The following is a 12,658-nucleotide window of genomic DNA, read 5'->3' on the forward strand; positions in this document are numbered from 1 at the left end:
CTGCCCAGGGGAGCTCTGTATCCTGGGAGGGGCCTGACCACGAGAGCCCCGTGGGCTGCTGGGGGCCTGGTAAAGGATGTCAGGACAGTCAGTGAAGCCACCGAGGATATACATCCAGTAGTTCCTAATTCCTACACCCTACTGGTCATTCTACCATCCACCAGGACATGGTATTCGGTATTAGGCTTCAATGATGCCTTCTTCTGTATTCCATTAGTCCCAGAGTCACAAGAAATTTTGGCTTGTGAGTGGCAGGACTCAACATACAACAAAAACAATACTGTTGGGCCATCCTGCCCCAAGGGTTCAAAAATTCCCACACCATCTTTGGGGAAACGTTAGCTAAACACCTAAAAGTTCTACCTCTGCAAAAGGGAACCCTCCTTCAACATGCAGACGACATTCTGATCTCCAGCCCTACTAAGGAGGCCTCTGAACTACCAAGCCAATAAAGGATAGAAGTTGTCCAAGGAAAAGCTCAAATATCACAGACTGCGGTGACCTGCCTGGGCTTCATTCTCACAGAAGGTCGGAGAAGCCCATCCCAGGAAAGGGAAGAAGCCATTTGCAGTCTGACCCCTTCTAAAACTTGAAGACAGCTTAGGGGTTCCTAGGGAGGCCGGGGGTTGCTGCATCTGGATCCCTAACTACAGTCTAATAGCTGGGCCTCTATATGAAACACTGAAAGGAAAAGATGACGATCCTTTTGAATAGAATCCAGAAGCGGCCTTTCAAGAATGCAAAGAGCAGTCAATTCAGACCCTTGCCCTGGAACTCCCTAATTTAGCTAAACCCTTTGAACTTTACATCCCCATAGAATGTGAATCGCCCTTGGAGTGTTAGTGCAAAAACTGGGACCACTTGAAATGGAACAACGCAAGAATGCCCTCCAGGTAGGATAAACTATGGTCACCAAGGGCTTGGCCCACCGCCCCATCCAGCCAGGATACTGGCAGTATCTAAAAACCTGGAAATCAGCAGCCCACGAATCCAGCTCCCTCCTAAGGGAAAAGGACCCCACGTGGTGATCCTAACCACCAACCATGCCCTGAAGTTGCAGGGTTCGCTCCGTGGGCACACTGACCTCGAGTGACAAGGCCCTCCAACTCCAACCTCCAGACAGACAACTGGGGGCAACGGGCCCCGATGACAACTCGTGTGACCATCACTTGACCTGGAGTTTCTCTCAGAAAACAACAAGAGTGTGCCCCAAAAGAGCAGACTACTGCTTGCAGGACTTACGGCACCCAGAGGGGAGCTAATAAGCTTGGCGGGGGAACCGTATATCACGCTGTCACCATAGAAAAGCCTACAGACACCGTGATGATGGTGGCCAATAAGACCGGCTGGACTCCTGGCTACTTCAAAAGGCCGTTGACTCAGTGGCCATCATGGTCCTGGATCACCACCGGGCCTGGACTGTCTGGGAGTTGAGCGGGCAGGGCTCTGACACCTGGTGCTGTTTGTACGTTAATTCAGGGGCCTAATTGAAGAAAGCGCAGACTACCGGTCAGAGCATCTAGGCTGGCAGAAACCGTCAGCCTAAGGTGGCCGAACAAATGTGGGGCGGGGTGAAACCGGCCCCCACAGCGTCTCTGTGTGTCTCTTTCCTGGACCCTTAAAGGTCATTAGAATCTATAACACTTCCAATGCCGGTGCTCAGGCAGACGAGCAGTGAGGAAGGAGGCCTGGGGACAATCAACCTCACCTGGAGGCTGCTGGGGAGAAGTTCTGCCCCTCCCCCCACGTATGAGGACTCCCAACTCAGCACAAAGTAGTTACAGAAGAGGGGTCTGCACCCACAGCGCCCCAAGAATGAGGAATGGGACAAAAGGCAGAGGAGGGGTTTGTCACCGGCAAAGCCCATGAAAAATTCCTGGGAGATAAAAATAGAATCTGGGCAATAAAATAAAGTCTAACCTTTTTTTCCTTTGTGCTTTGCTAATTTCACTAGGTTTCCACATGCAGAGGTCCCACAGCTGGCACTTCAGACCCGATTTCCTAATGCAGAATGGCTGGGTCGACACCTCAGCTCACGGGGCCCCGTGCAGACTCCGCAACATAGAGCCTGAGCTGCAGCCAACCCGGCCCTCGAGAGCTCCGCCCCCTCCCTCCCGCTGAGGCTGCCGGGGGAGGGGGGGGGAGGGGGATCCCTACACAGCAGCCCGGCCCACAGCCCGCGGGGTAGCACACGCTCTCATCTCTCCATTCTCTGATCAAAATATAAAATTTCCCTTGCTTCTGAACCAAACTCAGTCTCGATCTGTTGGCTCCAATGACACTGGGCAGGGGGACCCTTGTTGGGGTCCACTCTGGAGGATCAGTAACAGAAATTGAGAACATTGTAACTTCAATGAACAGATGTGTGAGCCAAACTGTAATTAACATAGAACAGTGTATAAGGCTTGGGTAAAATAAGATGTTTCTGACACTTCCATTGGATATTTCCATCACTTTATTATAAGCAAGTTCAGTGAAAAGGTTTGTCTTATTTGTCAGGTCACTATTAGAGAAACGAAGTGATTTCTTTCCAAGGATGTACATCTAATAATCTTGGCTGAAGCTTCAATCTTGTTTTAAATGCTTTTCCATTGAAAATGATACCTCTCGAGAGTAAGACGCGGAGATCACTTTCCTCCCCACAGATACACCAGAAATACATCTACGCGTGGAACAACTCATACAGAGCACCTACTGAACGCTGGCAGAAGACCTCAGACCTCCCAAAAGGCAAGGAACCCCCCACGTACCTGGTTGGGGCAAAAGAAAAAAATAAACAGAGACAAAAGGATAGGGACGGGTCCTGTACCAGCGGGAGGGAGCTGTGAAGGAGGAAAAGTGTCCACACACTAGGAAGCCCCTTCGCGGGCAGAGACTGCGGGTGGCGGAGTGGGGGAGCTTCGAGGCAGCGGAGGAGAGCACAGCAACAGGGGTGCGGAGGGCAAAGTGGAGAGATTCCAGCGCAGAGGATCGGGGCCGACCAGCACTCACCAGCCGAGAGGCTTGTCTGCTCGCCCGCCAAGGCGGGCGGGGCTGGGAGCTGAGGCTCCGGCTTCGGTCGGAGCGCCAGGAGAGGACTGGGTTTGGCGGCTAGCCGGGAGGGAGTGCGGGGTGGGGGGGGAGTCTGGACCTGCCCAAGAGGCAAGAGACTTTTTCTTCCCTCTTTGTTTCCTGGTGCGCGAGGAGAGGGGATTAAGAACGCTGCTTAAGGGAGCTCCAGAGACGGGCGCGAGCCGCGGCTAAAAGTGCGGACCCCAGAGACAGACATGAGACGCTAAGGCCATTGCTGCCGCCAAAAGAAACCTGTGTGCAAACACAGGTCACTATCCACACCTCCCTTCCGGGGAGCCTGTGCAGCTCGCCACTGCCAGGGTCCCGGGATCCAAGGACAACTCCCCCGGGAGAACGCAAGGAGCGCCTCAGGCTGGCAATGTCACGCCGGCCTCTGCCGCCGCAGGCCCGCCCCGCACTCCGTGACCCTCCCTACCCCCGGCCTGAGTGAGCTAGAGCCTCCGAATCAGCGGCTCCTTTAACCCCGTCCTGTCTGAGCAAAGAACAGACGCCCTCCGGCGACCTACACGCACAGGCAGGGCCAAATCCAAAGCTGAGCCCCTGGGAGCTATGAGAACAAAGAAGAGAAAGGGAAATCTCTCCCAGCAGCCTCAGAAGCAGCGGATTAAAGCGCCACAATCAACTTGATGTACCCTGCATCTGTGGAATACATGAATAGACAAAGAATCATCCCAAATTAAGGAGCCGTGTGGATGAAAGGCTCTTGGTGCTGCAGCCAGGAGTTAGTGCTGTGCCTCTGAGGTGGGAGAGGCAACTTCAGGACACTGGTCCACAAGAGGCCTCCCAGCTGCACATAATATCAAACGGCAAAAATCTCCCAGAGATCTCCATCTCAACACCAGCACCCAGCTTCACTCAACGACCAGCAAGCTACCGTGCTGGACATCCTATGCCAAACAACTAGCAAGACAGGAACACAACCCCACCTATTAGCAGAGAGGCTGCCCAAAATCATAATAAGTCTACAGACACCCCAAAACACACCACCAGACGTGGACCTGCCCACCAGAAAGACAAGATCCATCCTCATCCACCAGAACACAGGCACTAGTACCCTCCACCAGGAAGCCTACACAACCCACTGAACCAAACTTAGCCACTGGGGACAGACACCAAAAACAACAGGAACTACGAACCTTCAGCCTGCAAAAAGGAGACCCCAAACACAGTAAGATAAGCAAAATGAAAAGACAGAAAAACACACAGCAGATGAAGGAGCAAGATAAAAACCCACCAGACCTAACAAATGAAGAGGAAATAGGCAGTCTACCTGAAAAAGAATTCAGAATAATGATAGTAAAGATGATCCAAAATCTTGGAAATAGAATAGACAAAATGCAAAAAGCAGTTAACAAGGACCTAGAAGAACTAAAGGTGAAACAAACAATGATGAACAACACAATAAATGAAATGAAAAATACTCTAGATGGGATCAATAGCAGAATAACTGAGGCAGAAGAACGGATAAGTGACCTGGAAGATAAAACAGTGGAAATAACTATTGCAGAGCAGAATAAAGAAAAAAGAATGAAAAGAACTGAGGACAGTCTCAGAGACCTCTGGGACAACATTAAACGCACCAACATTCGAATTATAGGGGTTCCAGAAGAAGAAGAGAAAAAGAAAGGGACTGAGAAAATATTTGAAGAGATTATAGTTGAAAATTTCCCTAATATGGGAAAGGAAATAGTTAATCAAGTCTAGGAAGCACAGAGAGTCCCACACAGGATAAATCCAAGAAGAAACATGACAAGACACATATTAATCAAACTGTCAAAAATTAAATAAAAAGAAAGCATATTAAAAGCAGCAAGGGAAAAACAACAAATAACACACAAGGGAATCCCCATAAGGTTAACAGCTGATCTTTCGGCAGAAACTCTGCAAGCCAGAAGGGAGTGGCAGGACATATTGAAAGTGTTGAAGGAGAAAAACCTGCAACCAAGATTACTCTACCCAGCAAGGATCTCATTCAGATTTGATGGAGAAATTAAAACCTTTACAGACAAACAAAAGCTGAGAGAGTTCAGCACCACCAAACCAGCTCTACAACAACTGCTAAAGGAACTTCTCTAGGCAAGAAACACAAAAGAAGAAAAAGACCTACAATAACGAAGCCAAAACAATTAAGAAAATGGGAATAGGAACACACATATCGATAATTACCTTAAATGTAAATAGACTAAATGCTCCCACCAAAAGACACAGATTGGCTGAATGGATACAAAAACAAGATGCATATATTTGCTGTCTACAAGACACCCACTTCAGACCTAGAGACACATACAGACTGAAAGTAAGGGGATGGAAAAAGGTATTTCATGCAAATGGAAACCAAAAGAAAGCTGGAGTAGCAATTCTCATATCAGACAAAATAGACTTTAAAATAAAGACTATTAGAAGAGACAAAGGACACTACATAATGATCAAGGGATCGATCCAAGAAGAAGCTATAACAATTGTAAATATTTATGCACCCAACGTAGGAGCCCTCAATACATACGGCAAATACTAACAGCCATAAAAGGGGAAATCGACAGTAACACATTCATAGTAGGGGACTTTCACACCCCACTTTCACCAATGGACAGATCATCCAAAATGAAAATAAATAAGGAAACACAAGCTTTAAATGATACATTAAACAAGATGGACTTAATTGATATTTATAGGACATTCCATCCAAAAACAACAGAATACACATTTTTCTCAAGTGCTCATGGAACATTCTCCAGGATAGATCATATCTTGGGTCACAAATCAAGCCTTGGTAAATTTAAGAAAATTGAAATTGTATCAAGTATCTTTTCCGACCACAACGCTATGAGACTAGATATCAATTACAGGAAAAGATCTGTAAAAAATACAAACACATGGAGGCTAAACAATACACTACTTAATAACGAAGTGATCACTGAAGAAATCAAAGAGGAAATCAAAAAATACCTAGAAACAAATGACAATGGAGACACGACGACTCAAAATCTATGGGATGCAGCAAAAGCAGTTCTAAGAGGGAAGTTTATAGAAATACAATCCTACCTTAAGAAACAGGAAACATCTCGAATAAACAACCTAACCTTGCACCTAAAGCAATTAGAGAAAGAAGAACAAAAATACCCCAAAGTTAGCAGAAGGAAAGAAATCATAAAAATCAGATCAGAAATAAATGAAAAAGAAATGAAGGAAACGATAGCAAAGATCAATAAAACTAAAAGCTGGTTCTTTGAAAGGATAAACAAAATTGATAAACCATTAGCCAGACTCATCAAGAAAAAAAGGGAGAAGACTCAAATCCATAGAATTAGAAATGAAAAAGGAGAAGTAACAACTGACACTGCAGAAATACAAAAGATCATGAGAGATTACTACAAGCAACTCTATGCCAATAAAATGGACAACCTGGAAGAAATGGACAAATTCTTAGAAATGCACAACCTGCCAAAACTGAATCAGGAAGAAATAGAAAATATGAACAGACAAATCACAAGCACTGAAATTGAAACTGTGATTAAAAATCTTCCAACAAACAAAAGCCCAGGACCAGATGGCTTCACAGGCGAATTCTATCAAACATTTAGAGGAAAGCTAACACCTATCCTTCTCAAACTCTTCCAAAATATATCAGAGGGAGGAACACTCCCAAACTCATTCTACGAGGCCACCATCACCCTGATATCAAAACCAGACAAGAATGTAACAAAGAAAGAAAACTACAGGCCAATATCACTGATGAACATAGATGCAAAAATCCTCAACAAAATACTAGCAAACAGAATCCAACAGCACATTAAAAGGATCATACACCATGATCAAGTGGGGTTTATTCCAGGAATGCAAGGATTCTTCAATATACGCAAATCAATCAATGTGATACACCATATTAACAAATTGAAGGAGAAAAACCATATGGTCATCTCAATAGATGCAGAGAAAGCTGTCGACAAAATTCAACACCCATTTATGATAAAAACCCTCCAGAAAGTAGGCATAGAGGGAACTTTCCTCAACACAATAAAGGCCATATATGACAAACCCACAGCCAATATCGTCCTCAATGGTGAAAAACTGAAAGCATTTCCACTAAGATCAGGAACAAGACAAGGTTGCCCACTCTCACCACTCTTATTCAACATAGTTTTGGAAGTTTTAGCCACAGCAATCAGAGAAGAAAAGGAAATAAAAGGAATCCAAATCGGAAAAGAAGAAGTAAAGCTGTCACTGTTTGCAGATGACATGATACTATACATAAAGAATCCTAAGGATGCTACCAGAAAACTGCTAGAGCTAATCAATGAATTTGGTAAAGTAGCAGGATACAAAATTAATGCACAGAAGTCTCTGCCATTCCTATACACTGATGATGAAAAATCTGAAAGTGAAATTAAGAAAACACTCCCATTTACCATTGCAACAAAAAGAATAAAATATCTAGGAATAAACCTACCTAAGGAGACAAAAGACCTGTATGCAGAAAATTATAAGACACTGATGAAAGAAATTAAAGATGATACAAATAGATGGAGAGATATACCTTATTCTTGGATTGGAAGAATCAACATTGTGAAAATGACTCTACTACCCAAAGCAATCTACAGATTCAATGCAATCCCTATCAAACTACCACTGGCATTTTTCACAGAACTAGAACAAAAAATTTCACAATATGTATGGAAACACAAAAGACCCCGAATAACTAAAGCAATCTTGAGAACGAAAAATGGAGCTAGAGGAATCAGGCTTCCTGACTTCAGACTATACTACAAAGCTCCAGTAATCAAGACAGTATGGTACTGGTACAAAAACAGAAATATAGATCAATGGAACAGGATAGAAAGCCCAGAGATAAACCCACGCACATATGGTCACCTTATCTTTGATAATGGAGGCAGGAATGTACAGTGGAGAAGGGACAGCCTCTTCAATAAGTGGTGCTGGGAAAACTGGACAGGTACATGTACAAGTATGAGATTAGAACACTCCCTGACACCATACACAAAAATAAGCTCAAAATGGATTAAAGACATAAATGTAAGGCCAGAAACTATCAAACTCTTAGAGGAAAACATAGGCAGAACACTCTATGACATAAATCACAGCAAGATCCTTTTTGACCCACCTCCTAGAGAAATGGAAATAAAAACAAAAATAAACAAATGGGACCTAATGAAACTTCAAAGCTTTTGCACAGCAAAGGAAACCATAAGCAAGACCAAAAGACAACCCTCAGAATGGGAGAAAATATTTGCAAATGAAGCAACTAACAAAGGATTAATCTCCAAAATTTACAAGCAGCTCATGCAGCTCAATAACAAAAAGTAACAAAAAAAAAACCCAATCCAAAAATGGGCAGGGCTTCCCTGGTGGCACAGTGGTTGAGAGTCTGCCTGCCGATGCAGGGGACACGAGTTCATGCCCTGGTCCGGGAAGATCCCACATGCTGCAGAGCGGCTGGGACCGTGAGCCATGGCCGCTGAGCCTGCACGTCCGGAGCCTGTGCTCCGCAACAGGAGAGGCCACAACAGTGAGAGGCCCGCATACTGCAAAAAAAAAAAAAAAAGGGCAGAAGACCTAAATAGACATTTCTCCAAAGAAGAAATACAGACTGCCAACCAACACATGAAAGAATGCTCAACATCATTAATCATTAGAGAAATGCAAATCAAAACTACAATGAGATATCATCTCACACCGGTCAGAATGGCCATCATCAAAAAATCTAGAAACAATGAATGCTGGAGAGGGTGTGGAGAAAAGGGAACCCTCTTGCACTGCTAGTGGGAATGTGAATTGGTACAGCCACTATGGAAAACAGTATGGAGGTTCCTTTAAAAACTACAAATAGAACTACCATATGACCCGGAAATCTCACTACTGGGCATATACCCTGAGAAAACCATAATTCAAAAAGAGTCATGTACCAAAATGTTCATTGCAGCTCTATTTACAATAACCATAAGATGGAAACAACCTAAGTGTCCATCATCGGATGAATGGATAAAGAAGATGTGGCACATATATACAATGGAATATTACTGAGCCATAAATAGAAACGAAATTGATTATTTGTAGTGAGGTGGATGGACCTAGAGTCTGTCATACAGAGTGAAGTAAGTCAGAAAGAGAAAGACAAATACCATATGCTAACACATATATATGGAATTTAAGAAAACAAAAAATGTCATGAAGAACTTAGGGGTAAGACCGGAATAAAGACACAGACCTACTGGAGAACGGACTTGAGGATATGGGGAGGGGGAAGGGTGAGCTGTGACAAAGGGAGAGAGAGGCATGGACATATATACACTACCAAACGTAAGGTAGATAGCTAGTGGGAAGCAGCCGCAAAGCACAGGGAGATCAGCTCGGTGCTTTGTGACCGCCTGGAGGGGTGGGATATGGAAGGTGGGAGGGAGGAAGACGAAAGAGGGAAGAGATATGGGAACATATGTATATGTATAACTGATTCACTTTGTTATAAAGCAGAAAGTAACGCACCATTGTAAAGAAATTATACCCCAATAAAGATGTTAAAAAACATAGAATACCTAAATAAATAAATAAATAAAAGATATCTGCATCCAGCCAGTTCTCTTCAAGGAAACCAGAAGAGATTTATCTAAAGTATACAAAGCAAGCAAGGTAACATTTCACTACGAGCTGGAGCTTTGACCCCAAACACCAGTACAGAACTCCAGTGGCTAAGCCAAGCTAAGTGGAGGACTCATTTTTCCAATATCAGACAGGCCTCTGTATCCTCTGTTCAAAGAAGATCACAAGCCACTCTGTCATTTCCTCCCTGAAGTCCAATCAAGCTTTTATCAATCTATCAGAGCCAAAGGAAAGAAGGAGAGAAAAACAGAGCAAGTTTGCCCCAAACCTGGTATGAAAGGACAGGACTCCCAGATGGGAACCCCCTCCAACATCTTACCTAACCATGGAATTTTCCAAAAAGACTGTATTCACACGCACACCAACTTCTAACCCCCCACAGTTACTCCACCCACTAGCAGATACAACTAGGAAGAAATGTTAAATTTTTGCAACATAAAGTAATAATACTAACGAATAAATTAAAGTCAAGCAACCGACTGGGGAGAAATATTTGCCACATATGTAATAGACAAAATTATTATCCAAAATAAATGAAAACTCCTATGAATCAATAACAAAAATGTAAAATACTACAACAAGGACAGAGTATATAATAGGAAATTCATAGAAGAGATACAGATGATTAATAAACATATGGAAAGATACTCAACTGTATTAATCTATAAATTAAATCTGATCTAATTTAATCAATAATGAGATTTTTAGGGCTTCCCTGGTGGCACAGTGCTTAAGAATCCGCCTGCCAATGCAGGGGACACAGGTTCGAGCCCTGGTCCAGGAAGATCCTACATGCCGCGGAGCACCTAAGCCCGTGCACCACAGCTACTGAGCCTGCGCTCTAGAGCCCGCAAGCCACAGCTACTGAGTCCACGTGCCACGACTACTGAGCCCGTGTGCCACAAGTACTGAGTCCGTAAGCCACAACTACTGAATCCCACGCACCTAGAGCCCATGCTCTGTAACGAGAGGCCACTGCAGTGAGAAGCTCGTCCACCGCAACGAAGAGTAGTCCCTGCTCGCTGCAACTAGAGAAAGCCCACGTGCAACAACAAAGACCCAGCGCAGCCAAAAATAAATAAATAAATTTATTTTTTAAAAATGAGATATTTAGGGCTTCCCTGGTGGCGCAGTGGTTGGGAGTCTGCCTGCCGATGCGGGGGACGCCGGTTCATGCCCCGGTCTGGGAAGATCCCACATGCCGCAGAGCGGCTGGGCCTGTGACCCATGGCCGCTGAGCCTGCGTGTCTGGAGCCTGTGCTCCACAATGGGAGAGGCCCGTGTACTGCAAAAAAAAAAAAAAAAAAAAAAAGATGAGATATTTAAAATCTATCAGACTGACAAAAATTAAAACTTACTAAGTAATTGGTGTTAATTGGAGTCAACTTGGCAGTGCCTACCACAGTTTTAGACACTCATGCCCTTTGATCCAGTACTTCCACCTCTCAGTACCTGCAGAATATTTACTCATGCACAAAAATACATCTAAAGGTGTTCATTCGCTCTGCATTTTAAATAGTGAAAAAATGGGAATGTCCTCAATATTTACCAATATGGGAATGGGAAAAATATAGTGTATCTATTTATGGGTTAAATGTAACAATTTAAAAGAATATTATCCATCTGTATGCAGACTTGGAAATTTTCCTAAGACATTATTAAGTGAAAAAAAAACAATGAGCAGAATAATTTGTACAGTAGAATTTATGATGTAAAAAGTATTTGTATCTGCTATATACACGTATGCAAATGCCTAGAAGGAGGCCTAGAGGGATATACACATTTTACTACTCTGAATAGTATGCCCTACAATTCCTATCCACTTGGAATCTCAGAATGTGTGAACTTATTTGGAAATAGAGTCTTTGCAGATGTAATCAGACAAGTGAAAATGAGGTCACGCCAGATTAGGATTGGCCCTAAGTTGTGGCTGGTGTCCTTACACTAAAACACACAGGGAAGACGGCCACGGGAAGACAGAGGTAGAGACCAGAGTGACCCAGTGACACACAAGCAATGACAGGCAGGGCCGTACCACCAGCTGCCAGGAGAGAGGCCAGCCAGACTCTCCTTCACAGCCTCCGGAAGGAACCAGCCCTGTGGCACCTCGAGTTCAGACTTCTGGCATCCAGACTGTGAGAGAATAAAATTTCTCTTGTTGTTAGCCAAGCACTTTGTGATAATTTGTTACGGCAGTGCTGGGAAACGAATACACACCTGTTTAACAATGTTTACGTCTCAGGAAGAGGTTCTATCAATATATTTTACAGTGAGAATTTATTCTTGCATGGCTAATTTTTTGCCAAAAAAAGTAAAATAATAAACCACTCACATTTCACATTGGAAGTTTTGGCCCCTGCCACTTACCAAGTATGAAACCTGGAGCAAGTTGTTAAACATGTGAAGGACTCAGTCACTTCATCTGTAAGACGGGGCTGTCCACATACTCACCTCCCAGGTTGGTACGGATTCTCCCGGGACCCCCCCTCACCGTCCATGTTCTTCCTCTAACGTGGTTCCAGAGACTGTGAACGCCCTTCCACCCACTCTGCCATCCTGTCTCTAATCCATGTCGCCAGCCCTGGCAAATCCATTTTACGAAAACACCACTAACTGTTCCTTTCCTTTTTGAACCCTTTCCAAAAAAAAAGAAATTCCTCATTACTTATTAAATTAAACCCAAACTTCTGAGGGTAGATCAAGACCTTCTACATTCTGAGCCCCACTTCCCTTCCATCCAGGTGTGTGGATGACCTGTGGACCTTGAACCTTGCCCTTTCAAGCATGCCACTGGGTATGCTTCTCCCTGTAAACTAACTGTCCTCACTCTAAGCCCCATTTCAGCCTTCAGCCTTCTCCCATGGCCCCCAAACAGGAGAAATTTCACCTTCCTTTGAATTCCTGTAGCATTAACCCTTAGTATAACCCCCATTAAACTAAAAACTCCTTTTGAGAGAAAGAACTTTATTCATTA

The sequence above is a fragment of the Delphinus delphis genome, chromosome 11, assembly GCF_949987515.2.
Source record: "Delphinus delphis chromosome 11, mDelDel1.2, whole genome shotgun sequence".
NCBI lineage: Eukaryota > Metazoa > Chordata > Mammalia > Artiodactyla > Delphinidae > Delphinus > Delphinus delphis.